This window comes from Canis lupus, chromosome 3, assembly GCF_011100685.1.
Source record: "Canis lupus familiaris isolate Mischka breed German Shepherd chromosome 3, alternate assembly UU_Cfam_GSD_1.0, whole genome shotgun sequence".
Classification (NCBI taxonomy): Eukaryota; Metazoa; Chordata; class Mammalia; order Carnivora; family Canidae; genus Canis; species Canis lupus.
Window position 1 is genome coordinate 22004102 of NC_049224.1, and position 14328 is coordinate 22018429.

A 14328-nucleotide genomic window follows, 5' to 3' on the forward strand; every position below is an offset into this window, starting at 1 on the left:
CCGACATGGGACTCTATCCTGGATCTCCAGGATCAGGCTCTGGGCTGAAGGTGGCGCTAAACTGCTGAGCCACCCGGGCTGCCCAAAAAATATATTAATTATTGTTGCTAAGTATATTATTTACAGTATAATCCAGTATATTTGATGCATAATATAAATGTGTCAAAATGTGATAGGAATACACAAAGTAACCTAAATAATAGCTAAATATGGATTTCTGGTATTCAATAATTTTTTAGTTAAAAAATAATTCTTCCTGTAGATTTGAGTAAAATACCAAGAGAAATCAAAATACCAATTTATTCAGGATCTATTTCTTTCACCTGAATATGTGACGTTTTGAAAGTTAATGCAGAATTATGGAAAATATGCAATTGACACACTGATTTCAACAAGGGTAAATGAGGGTAATCACTAAGCTTTTTCACAGTGCTGAGAATTGTCAAAATGCTGTGCCAGTGCACTCTGCAACGAGATAGGCAATTCACAGGTTACTTTGTACACATTTTGATCATTGTGAATCTAAGAAAGGGAGTTCATAAGGATGGACTTTTGCTATGTGCTTTTCTGCCTGGATGAAATAAGATTCTGGCACTTTCAATATTTCATATGGAATCTATCTTTGCATTGCTCCCATAGGACTCTCTTTGTCAGCTGTAGAAGAGTCAGTGACCAGTGACATTAAATAGAAATTGTCTTTACTCCATTCCACACAGTATCTGAACTCAGAAGATCCCTACCTCATTTCTACTGCTGCACTTTACTCTTAAATAAAATATGTATAAACTAGGAAAAGGCATGAAACTCTACCATATGATTATGGTGCTTTAATCCAAGAAGTTGTACAAAGACTAATATTTAAATTGTCATTTAGTTTGTCCTTCTGGCAGGTTTTACCCTCCTTTAGGTAATACTACCCTTGATTTACTACACCTGATTTATACCGTGATACGATTTTGAGTGAGTGAGATGTCTGCTTCTCTTTTGTAAAGTGGAAAAAGAGCTACTGTGAATATGAACAAGGGCAAGGACAAGGCCTGGAACCTCACTTTTAGAAAGAGGACATATGGGACTTGAAGATCTAGAATTGATTTTGTTAAAACCATCTGTTGTTTACATGAACCATTAGGACACATGTAGCTCTGTTTGAAGTCCACTGGTTTCGATAGTTTTTCAAGTAATACTCAGATTCTCTTTGGAGTAAAAAAAAATAAAAAGAGAGAGAGAGTTCAGTCTGTAGTTGTTCTCTGCTTTGAAGCCTGTTTTACTAGGCTAGCATCTAGGGCTGTTAAGGTGGAAAATGATAAACAGTTACATGCCTGGGTGGCTTTTTGGGAACTAATCTTCCCACCCCCACCACCTCCCTCCTTCCTTCCTTCTTTCCTGTCTCTGCATGTACACTGACTGCTATTTAATGGTCTCTTTTAATGCCCACTCAAACACTGTGTACTCTTTACATCTCTGATACTAAAATCTGAAGAGAGTGTAACTTGTGATCTGTTTTATATATTATTTAGGCAAGATTTGGATGGGTGAGGCTTAGCGTCATATTCAGTATCATTGAGTCTAAAAGTTCAAATTAAGACCCCCTGAATCTTACAACCCAAATTATGTCTTCATTCTTATTCATCCCATCAACATTTATTAAAGCATCCACACTGTTCCAGGTACTGTGCTCAGTTTTAAGAAAAATAAGATGTGATCTCAATCTGGGATGAACTCATAGACTTTCGACTTTGGGAAAATAATAAGCAAAATTTTGTGATACTATTTGGAAAGAGTTGTAAATAAGATGTACACCGAGTATTCTTGGAATACCAGAGAGAAAATGACTAATTCTCTCCTGAGGGAATTGGGACAGCTTCAGCAAGAAGGTGACATTTGAGCAGGGAAGGCATTTACAACACAGTTGTTAGAAAGGATCAGTTTCAGCTAGAGGCAGAAGATACACGGCTGCTATATATGGGACAACGGATTCCACCAGCTGTCTGACTTCAATGTATAAAATTTCTAGGAAAACTTAGAAATATCAGAACTGCAGTGAAGACTGGACTTGACAGTTACTGAAAGGGCTGAGAGTGTTGAAATGACCAGCATCTGCTTCTGATGAAATATCCAGGGATTCTGAAAGATGTATTTTATTTGATATATTTCCTGCCTCCTTTAAAAGTATAATGGCACATCATGGTTATCTCATTTTAAGATATAAAATAATGTACCATATTTTTCTTAGTCTTTTAGTTTTATCATTGCCTTCTGCAATAAATAGATTTTAAAGTTATTATCTGTTTTAGTCAGTTTGGGCTGCTATAACTGAATTCCATAAACTGGGTGGCTTACAAATAGAAATTTGTTTCTGATAGTTCTGGAGGTCAGGAAGTCCATGATCAAAGTGCTGGCAGATTCAGTGTCTGGTAGAATTTGCCTTCTGATTTACAGATGGCTGTCTTTTTGCTATAACTTCACAGGGTAGGAAGGGGCAGTGAGCTCTCTAGGGCACTTATCCCTAAAAAGGGCACTGATCCCATTCATGAGGGCTCCCCTCTCATGACCTACTCACCTCCCCAAAGTCATGGTCCACACCAAAGCCTATTGCAATAGGGATTAGGCTTCAGCATTATGAATTTTGGGGAGACAACAAACATGCAGTTCACAGCAATATCTACCCAGGGTTTCTCCATTCTGGCACGATTAACCTTTTTAAAGTTTTTATTGAAATTCCAGTTAGCACTGTAATATTAACTTTAGGTGTACAGTATATGATTCAACATTTCCATATAATACCCATGGCACCCTTTAACGTTTTAAGCTAGCTTAATTCTTTGTTGTTTAGCGGCTGTCCTGTGTGTTGTAGTATGTTTAGCAGCATCTCTGAATTAGATGTCAGTAGAACCCCCTAGTTATGACAACCAAAAATGTCTCCAGTGTCACTTGGGAGGTGGAAAAATCACCTCAGTTGAGAATTACTGATTTAACTTAATGTTTTCAAGTTATTTTTTTTTAAATCCAACATTGTCCTAGAATCATTCTTGACATTCACCATAATATCATTATTTTTGTGTGTGTCTGGATGGTCAGACTCACAATGTAGTTTTCTTGATCACATTCAGGATTTTCTTAGGCAATTGAGCCTGGCTTGGTTAATTTACTGAGTGATAGAGATCACCTTTTTACTCCCTCAGAGGACTAGATACATTAGATGATTTTAAATAGAATCATAGGAAAAGCACCGGGCCAAAGTGTATTGCTACCCCTGTCTATCCCAGGTCATGTGTCTTGTATAATGTTTGCATAATACAACAGAACACAGCTTGAAATTCCTTTGTGAATCCGTAGGTTATAATATATTTCCCTGGATAGAGGTGGGGAGAGGGAAATGAAGAACAGTAGAAAACTGCATGGTAGGAAGCACCGATCCTACTTCAGTCTGAACTAGCTTGTGAATGCCTCCTACTCCCATCTAATAGGGGTAGCAAATCATAAGAAAATGGACAAAATAGTTATTGTTCAGAGAATTCTCTGAGATGCTTCCCAATTTAAAACTAGGGGCAGTCAGGCCAGGATACAATACTAAGAACAGAAATAAAACCGCATATTTACCACTTCAGTACTACTTCTTGATATAAGGAAAAAAACATCTCTTTGCTTACCCTCTGCACTCTCAAGGTTTCTTCATTAAATTGTCAAAAGTTCCATTGAGCACCACGGGAATTGAGTTTCCTATTTTCAGAGCAAAAGGGAGAACATTGAATGAATGGTGAATGAACAATGGTGCTTTAAAGAAAACGAAGTTCAGCAATCATGTTATAAAATGCAGGATACTCACAGAGAAAGAATCATCCTGAAGTCTGTCTCATTTTTTTAGTTTATAGTATTTTATGTATGTGAGAACACATGGAAAACATTTTAAACTAGTTTTCTTCTTAAAGAGAAACCTTTCAAAAATCGCAAAACTTAGCTAATCAAAATGTGCAATATTCCAATAACCAAAGAATGCTAGTTTGAAATTCTACTATAGAATCTCCTCTCTAGCATCTATTAAACACAGCTCTGCTGGGGTGCTGGGTAAAAAAAGCTGTACAAATACTTTCTGTTTTTTTAAGAGCTTTAAATTTAAGATACTGAAAAGTTAAATATTTACATATCATATGAGTGCTAAGAGAATCAGTGGAGATATCTATTTTTTAAATACCCCAACATTTCAATTAATAATATAAATACTATATAGTTAAAGAGGGAGACTTTTCTGCAATGGTTTGCAGGACAAAATCTTGTTGCACTTATATAAATGATGAAATTCTAGGCATAAGGTACACGTTTGTACAAAGTCTAGAATAAAAACCAGGATGATAGGGTTGCTAATCAGTAGACCTGATTTTATTTTATTTTGCTTTTTTTTAAAGCATACACGCACATTTTTATGATTGAGTTATATAGTGATGTAAAATTTAGGACAAAATAATTCCCTCCCCACTTTCCTTTCCTTCTAAATACATAGTCTATTCTCAAGAAAAAAAAAAAAAAAACACCTTTTGCAATTTATATAGTTATTTTTCTTGAATTTAACTCATAGTTCTATATACTAAACTAATTTTGCTACTTCTTAATTCATAGATTTTGGTCATAATTTATTGACTTCTTATTATGATAGATGACTGTGCTAGGTCTCATGTGACACTCAATTAGACATCCAATTAGTTCAATTAGACGAAGGTGGAAATTGCTAGATGGGTCTCTAATGAAGCTTACTAAAAAAAAGAGGTGAATCAGCTGGCAGGCACGGCCTACATTTCCTTCTAGACCTTTTCTTCTGGGAAGAAGGAAATAGTGACTCGAATTGCAGCACCTTTCTTGTGATCATGAAATTACAGCAAGAAAAGGAGAGGTGATCAGCAGAAAAATGGCCCATAACAGTCCCCAGGGACGTCACCGGAATGTGTGACTATAAGCAAAAAGGACTTTCAGGTGTGATTAAGGATAGGGAGATTATCCAGATGAGTGCAAATAAATCACGTTTCCCTAAAAGCAAAGAATCTTTTCCAGTTGTGGTCAGAAAGAGGCATGATAATTTAAAAAGGGTAAGACACACAGAAGGAAATGTCTTAAGCAAGGGGCTTGTGATGATTAAATTATGTGTCAACTTGACCACAGAGTGCCTGGATATCTGGTCAAATATTATTCTGGGTGTTTCTTTGAGGGTGTTTTTGGATGAGCTTAATATTCACATATGCATGTATGTTTTGTTTTATTTCAAGTTTTTATTTATATCGAGTTAGTTGGGGCACCCAGGTGGCTCAGTGGTTGAGCATCTGCCTTTGGCTCAGGTTGTGATCCTGGGGTCCTGGGATCGAGTCCCACATTAGGCTCCCTATGGGGAGTCTGCTTCTCCCTCTGCCTCTCTCTGTGTCTCTCATGAATAAATAAATAAAATCTTAAAAACAATAAATCGAGTTAGTTGACATATACTGCAATATTAGTTTCAGGAGTAGAATTTAGTGATTCATTGCTCACATATAACACCCAGTGGATGAGCTTATCATTTTTTTTTTTTTTTTTTTTTAGAGAGGCAGAGACACAGGCAGAAGGAGAGGCAGAGACACAGGCAGAGGGAGAAGCAGGCTCCATGCACCGGGAGCCTGACGTGGGATTCGATCCCGGGTCTCCAGGATCGCGCCCTGGGCCAAAGGCAGGCGCTAAACCGCTGCGCCACCCAGGGATCCCGAGCTTATCATTTAAATTGGAAGACTGAGTAAAGCAATTTGCTCTCTCTCGTCCAATCTATCGAAGCCCTGAATGGAATAAAAAGGCCAGCCCTCCCATACGTATTAGGAAATTATTCTTGCCTTACTGCTTTGAGCTGGGACATCAGCTTTTTCCTGACTTTGGATATGAATTCGAAACATAGGCTCTTTCTGGTTCTCCAGCTTGCCAGCCTTTGGACTAGTACTGTTAGCTATGAGTCCTGTTTGCTAGCCTCAGTTCTTGAGTTCTGCCAAGAGAGAATACAGAGCCAAACTCTTAAGCAAGTGTTTAAGAGTGTTCAAAGCAAAAATACACTCTAAAGGTAGGAAAGGGGACAGGCCCGGGGGTGGCACCTGCACTGGGGTTCGGATGTCTTTTCCTTTCATCTGTATCTGGGTTGAATGGTCACACTTGGGGAGGTCTCTGTTTGAGGGTTCTCTAATCACCTGAAAGTCTCCTTCTACAGGTCAGTACAGGGAATTTGTGACCATGTATGGTCTTTATTGGAACTGTTATAGCAACCAACCCCCCCAAGAAGGGTCAAAACCACAATGTGAATGTATTATAATGAAGCTACAGGTTACTTTAGGGCAGTGTTTATAGGGAAGAGTGCATGTGTGGGCCCCAGGGTTTTTTTCTCCAGCTATAGGAAACACCCCCTTTGCAGCTGACATGGGGTAGTTGGTGGTTTCTTGAGTTTGTCTTTTTCAGTGGTTGGAAAGTACTGCTCCCTGTTCATGTCTGGCTAACTGCCTAATCTATCAGAAGTACTAGAACTACACTGTTGGCTCCCCTGAATCTTCAGCTTACCACTGCAGATCTTGGGACTTGTCAGCCTCTATAATTGCATGAACCAATTCCTTATAATAAATCTCTCTCTTTTCTTCTACACACACACAATTTGTTTTGTTTCCTGGAGAATCGTAATAAACTACTTCATCAAAATTGCTTGCATCTTAGAAAATATAATCCTATAACAAGACTCAGCTGGAGAAGTGTATGGTCCATCACCGATCTTACAGGGAGTTTACAGGATGATGAAATCAGCAGTTGTTGGCTTATGGTGTACAAAATAAGAGTATTCACTGAAAGTGGAAAAGAATATTGAAGGGATGGAAGTTTCCCCCAGTTCTTGCTCAGCCTTTTAGTTTGCTAAAAGTAAAGGATGTATTATTCTGCAGCATCTTAGGGAAAACATTTGAATCAATTACAAAAAAGTGCACATAGCATTATTTCCCAGAAAGACCATCTCTGAAAAAAAAAGAGGAACCTAGACAGAGTTTCATTGAGGGTGTGTGTGTGTGGTTCTGGATCCCATTCACTTCTGTTCCCATACCAGACATCATTCAGGGAATGTTCTACTATAGCTTCTCCCCCTACCCACCCAAGTCATGTCCCTCATAAGATGGTAAGTGAGATGTGGGAAGAACTTGAGCTCCAAGTTAATGGGAACCATGCAGCACTGGTAACTCAGATGGCTGGAAAGTAAACCCGCTCAAAAATATCTTTGTAAGTCACATCTGTGTTGACACCATTTTTATGAAATATATCTCACAATTTTGGGAAGTCTGTTCATCTACTGTAGACTTTTCTCTGCTTTATCCACAAACTTTTCCCTCAAAATAGAAATAACTGTTGAACGTAGGCAGTGAGTTGGCTGTCTCTGTGTCTTTAAGAATATTGACTTAGAAATCTCAGGACACACTGAAGTGTTTACTATTGAACTGGTGGAACATAGTTCCCTTTTTGTTCCACCGATAATTAGCTTAACTTATATGGAGGAAACAGGCCAAAAGTTGAGGAATGTAGGTGGTCTGTAAAGCTGAAAAGGGCAAGGAAACCAATTCTCCCCTAATGCCTCAGTAAAAATGCAATCCCACTGGTACCTTAATTTTAGCTCCATAAGACTCATCTTGGATGTCTGACCTACAGAACTAGGAGATAATAAATTTGTATTGTTTAAGCCACTTAATTTGTAGTAATTTATTATGGCAAACAAGAAAGTTAATGTAGAAGCCATTTGTCTGAATACAAGAGAAGAAAAATAGAAGGAACCTGGCACCTTGATGATCTCCTGGAGCTGTGGATGACTACATTTGAACATTTTATATGTGTTTGAAAGAGAAAAAATGAAATATCTATTTTCTGTGTGTGTTGTTGTTTTCCAAGTCTATTTCTCATTATCAGGATCTAATTTTTCACTAATAAGGATTTTCTCTTATATTCTGTTATACATTTTTTCCCTTCCCTCATCCTCTAAATTAATGGTTCAATTTTTGCTGAAATGAATACTCAGTGTTTATATTGTTAAGACAATATAAATAATTAAGTCTTGAGCCAAGAAATCTATTGTATCTTTTCCTTTATTGGAGGATGTTTTATTTTCCAGAAGGGTGAATGTGTGTGTGTGTTTCTAAATGGTTAAGGCTATCACTTAGCTATTAATTCTGCTTTTTTCTTCTTGAGGATCTCCTGGAAGTTTCCATTCCCCATTACATGGAAGGTACATTTTTAAAAGATTCTACATGTTTGAACCATCTTAATTCTTCTCTAGCACTAGACTGATCTTTTGGATAGGTAGACTATTATAAATTATTTTTTTTTGTCAGGATTTTGAAGGCTGTGTTCCATGATCATATAACTTTTAATACTGCAATTGAAAAGTTCCATACTAGTAATATGAGCTATTTCTCTGGAAACTTTTATGTTCTCCCAATATCAGGTTTCTGAAACTTCCTTGTGTTACATTTTGTTGTGAATCTTTTCCCAATAATTGTGTTGGTTTCTTGGGGGCCTTTTTCATATGTAGACTCATTTCCTTTAGCATTGAAAATGTTCTTATATTATTTCTTCAGAATACTTTTTACTTTTGCTTTCCTAGTTCAGAGTTTTTATTTAGATTCTAGCTAGTTAACCTATGGTGTAATACTGGTTTCAGGAGTAGAATTTAGTGATTCATCACTTAAATATAACACCCAGTGCTCATCATAACAAGTGCCTTCCTTAACATCCATCACCCTTTTAACCCATTCCCTGCCCACTTCCCCTCCAGTAACCCTCAGATTTTTCTATAGTTAACTTTTATGGTTTGCATCCCACTCTCTTTTTTTTTTTCTCCCCCTATGTTCAGCTGTTTTGTTTCTTAAATTTCGCATGAGTAAAATCATATGGTATTTGTCTTTCTCTGACTGGCTAATTTTGCTTAGCATAATACACACTAGCTCCATCCATGTCATTGCAAATGACAAGATTTCATTCTTTTGGTGGCTAATATTTCATTATATATATATATATATATATATATATATATATGCCACTTCTTCTTTACCATTCATCAATTAATGGATTAATGGATTTGGGGATATTTCCATAATTTGTCTGTTATACACAGTTCTGCTATAAACATCGGGTGCAGGTTCATGCTTCAAATCAGTATTTTTGCATCCTCTGGGTAAATATCTTGTAGTGCAATTGCTGAATCATAGGACAGGTCTATTTGTAATTTTTTATTTTTAATTTCATTTTTATTTATTCATGAGAGACACACAGAGAGAGAGAGAGAGAGAAAGGCAGAGACACAGGCAAAGGGAGAAGCAGGCTCCATGCAGGGAGTGGGCCAAAGGCCACACTAAACTGCTGGGCCGCCCAGGCTGCCCATATTTGTAACTTTTTGAGCAACCTCCATACTGTTTTCCAGAGTGGCTGCACCAGTTTGCATTCCCACCAACAATGTAAGAGGGTTTCCTTTTCTCCACATCCTTGCCAACATCTGTTGTTTCCCGTGTTATTAATTTTAGCCATTGCCTTGGTTTGTAATAGTGGAAGTTTTGGTAACTTTTTTACAATCTTTGCTCATTCATTAATATTTGAGAACCAGCAACTTTGTAAGTTTTATGGACCTGGTCAATCTTGTCTACAGATTGGCTTTACTGGAAGGGTATTTCCAGTCAAAGACCCTTAAATGTCACTTTGTGTCAGCCTTTTCTCTGGTATGGTACAGGCTCCTCAGGCAAAGGACATTTAATCTCTTGCCTTGGGGATATAAACATGCTTCTTGATTTACAACTAATCCTTTATTTTCAGTCCATCACAGCACTTTCTCTCTTTTCTGTCTCTACTGTTCTCAAGTCCAGATATTTTCTGATTTTGTTTTTCTAGAGAATTATTTTCCAATCTCTTTCAAACATAGAGCAGTATTTGTCTGGTTGAGACAGAAGGGGGGATCTGTGCTCTACGTGCTCCCTCTTTAGATTTTCAACTCTTGCTTTACTGCAGATTTCTACTGCAAGTAGTGTTTCCAATTATGAAGCTTTCTGGGGATTTACAGAAAGCTCTTGCTTCTTGTTGATATCTTCATTCACCTTCCTGTTCTCTAGAAATTCAGTTTGCGTGTTTTAATCTTTCATTCTTTATATGTGATGTTTTGCATTATAGATATCTAGTAATTTCTTTAAAGATGAAGTTGGTGGCTCCCATTTAATTCTAATTGTTTTCTTCTTATTTTGATTTGCAGTTTTAGGTATCTAAGAATAAAATACAGTTTTGCCTTTATCTTAAAGTTGAACTTCCATTTTAATCATCTAACAAAACTTCTAAATGAGTGGTGTGATTTTGAAAAATAAATCTGTTGATTTTAGTAAGCAACTTACAAGTTACCTAAGTAGTTACCTAGGTAAAACGATAGTTTAATTAATTTTAATTGCTTAATATCAGAACCTGAACAGTTTTAATCACATAATCTGTTTAAAAATATCTAAAAAATTAAAGAGCAGGTAAATTTAGACATCATTTAGGCAAAACCACTCACTTAGAGATGATAACTCTCAAAATATAGTTTTATTAAGTTTGCAGTCTTTGTGGCTGTGGCAGTATGAGAAAGGCCACTGATCATAGAAACCTCAACACTGTGCTAGTCCCCATTGTACCGTTTGATATTTTGTTTGCATCTTATGATAACATAAAGAGCACAAATGAGTGAGTGAAAAAGCAGAGGTCAGATACATAAGAAAAACCAGAGCATGATGAAGGAAACATTGATACTTTCTAGAGTCAGATAAGTATAATAAGAGAAAGAAATACAGAAAGACCCTGAGATCCACCATTAACAATCTATTCACTAATGTACTTTCAAATTTCTATTTCCATGCTTTACCTTATACTACTATCTAAATTTAGAATGCTTCAATAGAAGCTTGGGGGTTTGTGTGTGTGTGTGTGTGTGTGTGTGTGTGGTTTTTTCTTTTTAATACTTGAACATAATTTAGAAACCAAATCACATTTTATACTATTCATATAGTATTTCCATTTTTAATTCATTCCTTAGGTGGATGGTAAACTGGTTTTAAATCTAACATGTAGCAAAATGCCTGTAAATGGTAGCTATTTCTTAAGTCTTTAAATTGAATTGAATGTCATGATTAACTAAACCCACAGCTAATCCCCAATAGTCTTGACTTATATAGTCATCATTTTCCATGCCATTTTTGAAAACATTTGCATTGTTTTAAATCTGTTATCATTTGAAGCTTAGGTAGAAAGGAAATGCCTTGTGTTGGCAGTACTATTTTCATTCTTGTTTCTCAGCACTTCTCACAGTGTCTTATGCATAGAAAATTCATTGCACCTCTGTTGATTGAATAAACTGCAAAGAGATGCACTTAGGTAGAGGCCAATAGAGTAAGAAAAATGCATACTGACAATGAAACTGAAAGACAGAAATATACCTATATTTTCTTGGTGAATCATCATAGAACATGGTAATCGTAAAGAAAGTATTTTATACTTTTATAATTTATAAATACTTGTGAGATGTCAATCTATGTTATGTAGCATATATTCCACACCTGCATGTGAGTATGTGAAAAAACATAGGGAGGTTTGATAAGCATATTCAGAAATCATCCTGCTACTAAACAGCAGCCTTATTATTAATAATGTTATTATAATCATTTTATTATTAATATTCTTATTATCATCATATTACTTGAGTAGTGATAATGAGGGTAGACAGGCTACCAAATATTTATAAGTGTGTTTTCATAAGTACAGTTACACAAGGGAATATCATCTCTAATTACCAGTACTGTGCACCTGATGAATGTAAATGGCCTGGTCATTTTTTCCTAGTCTTAAACAATACCTTTAATTTCAGATTCTGAGGATAGGAACTGTGTGAAATAAATTATTTCTTATTAGAGCAATTCCTTTTAGCTTTGTATAACACAAACGGTATAAGGCAACTGTATGTTGATATAGGGATAAGAAATAAATACTTGGTAACTTTAAGAATTAAACAATGGAATGAGGAGAATATTTAATTATTATAAGACATTACTTATTATTAATTTATTTAGGTGATGTTGAAAAAGAAGTGCAAAATAAAGGGAATTTAAGTTTCAGAATAGATGAGTCTGGAACAATTATATATAAAAAATTTAAAATATCCGGAGTTTAAATATTATGAGGAGGGACCTAGCTGATGAATTTCTATGATGAACATTATAGAGGAAACCTCTGTTATTTATAAAACACTGATGATATTCTGGTTATAGCAGCCTGAAGGAATAAAGACACTTTCTAAATCTAAGTTCCCCTCTGTATCCTCCCAAAAAACTTACTGATCAGCAGGAAAAGTAAATTCACCCATAATCTGTGACTTTAATGTAACTAAATTGCTGTTTTTTTTTTTTAAGATTTTATTTATTTATTCATGAAAAACACAGAGAGAGACGCAGAGACACAGGCAGAGGGAGAAGCAGGCTTCCTCCGGGGATCCTGATGCCGTACTCCATCCCAGGACCCTGGGATCATGACCTTAGCCAAAGGCAGATGCTCAACCACTGAGCCACTCAGATGTCCCTTTTTATTTAACTTTTTAAGAAAGATTTTATTTATTTATTTGAGAGAGAGAGAAAGAACATGAAAAGGATGGTGGAGGAGAGGGTGAGGGAGAAGCACACTCCCAGCTATGCAGGCAGCCTCAATCCCAGGACCCCAGGATCCGTATCTGAGCCAAAGGCAGATGTTTAAGGGATTGAGCCACCCACACATCTCTAAAGTATTTGTTTTTTTTTAATTTGAGTAGTTATAAATCCATTTCAAAAAGAATGTTTATATTTAAATATAGAGGAGATGTAAATAACTTGACGTGAACTGACAATCTGCTGTTAAAATTTACTATTCCACAAAAAGTTCAGATGATTCCCTGAGGTTAAATTTTCTATGTGTAATGATAGTTTAATTTAATTTTTTACTAACAGATATGCATTTATACATGAAATTCAGTTTTTTAATTTATTACTTTTAAGGTTAAAATGCATAGGTGCGCGCATGGTGTGTGTGTGTGTGTGAGAGAGAGAGAGAGAGAGAGAGAGAGAGAGAGAGAGATTGTAATCCGTGATTTTCCTGGCCTAATCAACTTAAAAGAATGTGTTCATATTAATTTTTCACTAACACATATCACTGTATTTTATGAAATTTTTGGACTCTTACTAAGCATCATCTAATACTTTCTATTAGTCTCATAAGTTTACAAACAGCCTGTTCTTCTACCACGTTCCTATTTCTCTCACCTTACTTGATGGATACTGCTCACTAAGCTACTTTAGACAGTATCTTCAAAAATGCCTTAAAATGGAATTAACTCAGTAATTTTATTTTATTTGATTTATTTTTTTATTTTTTTATTCATGATAGTCACGGAGAGAGAGAGAGAGGCAGAGACACAGGCAGAGGGAGAAGCAGGCTCCATGCACCGGGAGCCCGACGTGGGATTCGATCCTGGGTCTCCGGGATCGCGCCCTGGGCCAAAGGCAGGCGCCAAACCACTGCGCCACCCAGGGATCCCAACTCAGTAATTTTAAAAAATGATACTATTTGTATCAGTGTGCCAGTAATGAATTTAACCTCTCAGCTTCAAATCCACATTGGATTGACTTTCCCTGATGCTGGAGCTGGACCTTGTAACTATTCCTCCCTTGACAGCTGTCACAAGACTCTGCTTTGTCAGTAGAGTATATTGAGGTGACACTGGGAAACAATTCTCTTCTGGGGCCAGCTGGGTTCCTACAGGCATCACTCTAGAGTGTATCTGTGATTTCTGCAGTGCCCAGCCAACACAAGCAGCTTCTGTTGGACTAGGCTTCTGCAGCACCTGGCTAAACAGAGTCAGGTAGACTGGTACCTCCTCTGAATGGCCTGCCCCAGCACCCACTCAGGCAGCCTGGTAGTATTGAGCAGGAAGGCCGTCCTCTTTCTGTCCTGTGGTCCTTCTAGCTGGACTTAGAACCAAGTTGACAAAAGAAAGATTAGCAAGAGAAAATAAATGTAGTAAGTATAAGTATGGGGAATCTACATAGACATGGTATTCCAAGAATAATGAGGCTACATGTATCTTATTTGAGATAAGGGAAGGGAGAGGGGCCTGAGGATACAAAGGAGAGAGAGCTCATTAGCAAGAAGATGAAAGGAGATGTTTGGAAAAACAAAGTTGCTCTACTATGCACATAAGTTCCTTAGGTAAAGGGGAATCTCTGTTGATAGCTCTCTCCCTATTTCAGGTTCTCCTCTCCATTGTAAATTTAGGCA

The 14328-nt window shown here is 36.7% G+C and overlaps 1 long non-coding RNA gene across 1 annotated transcript in view; it reads right to left on the reverse strand.

Annotated features, from left to right (window-relative positions):
- The window catches only part of LOC111095350, a 229881-nt gene that overhangs the window by 100100 nt on the left and 115453 nt on the right, over positions 1–14328 (reverse strand). Inside the window, exon 3 of the long non-coding RNA XR_005356776.1 lies at positions 3651–3720. This is a non-coding gene — a long non-coding RNA (uncharacterized LOC111095350). The remainder of the gene's footprint in view (positions 1–3650; positions 3721–14328) is intronic.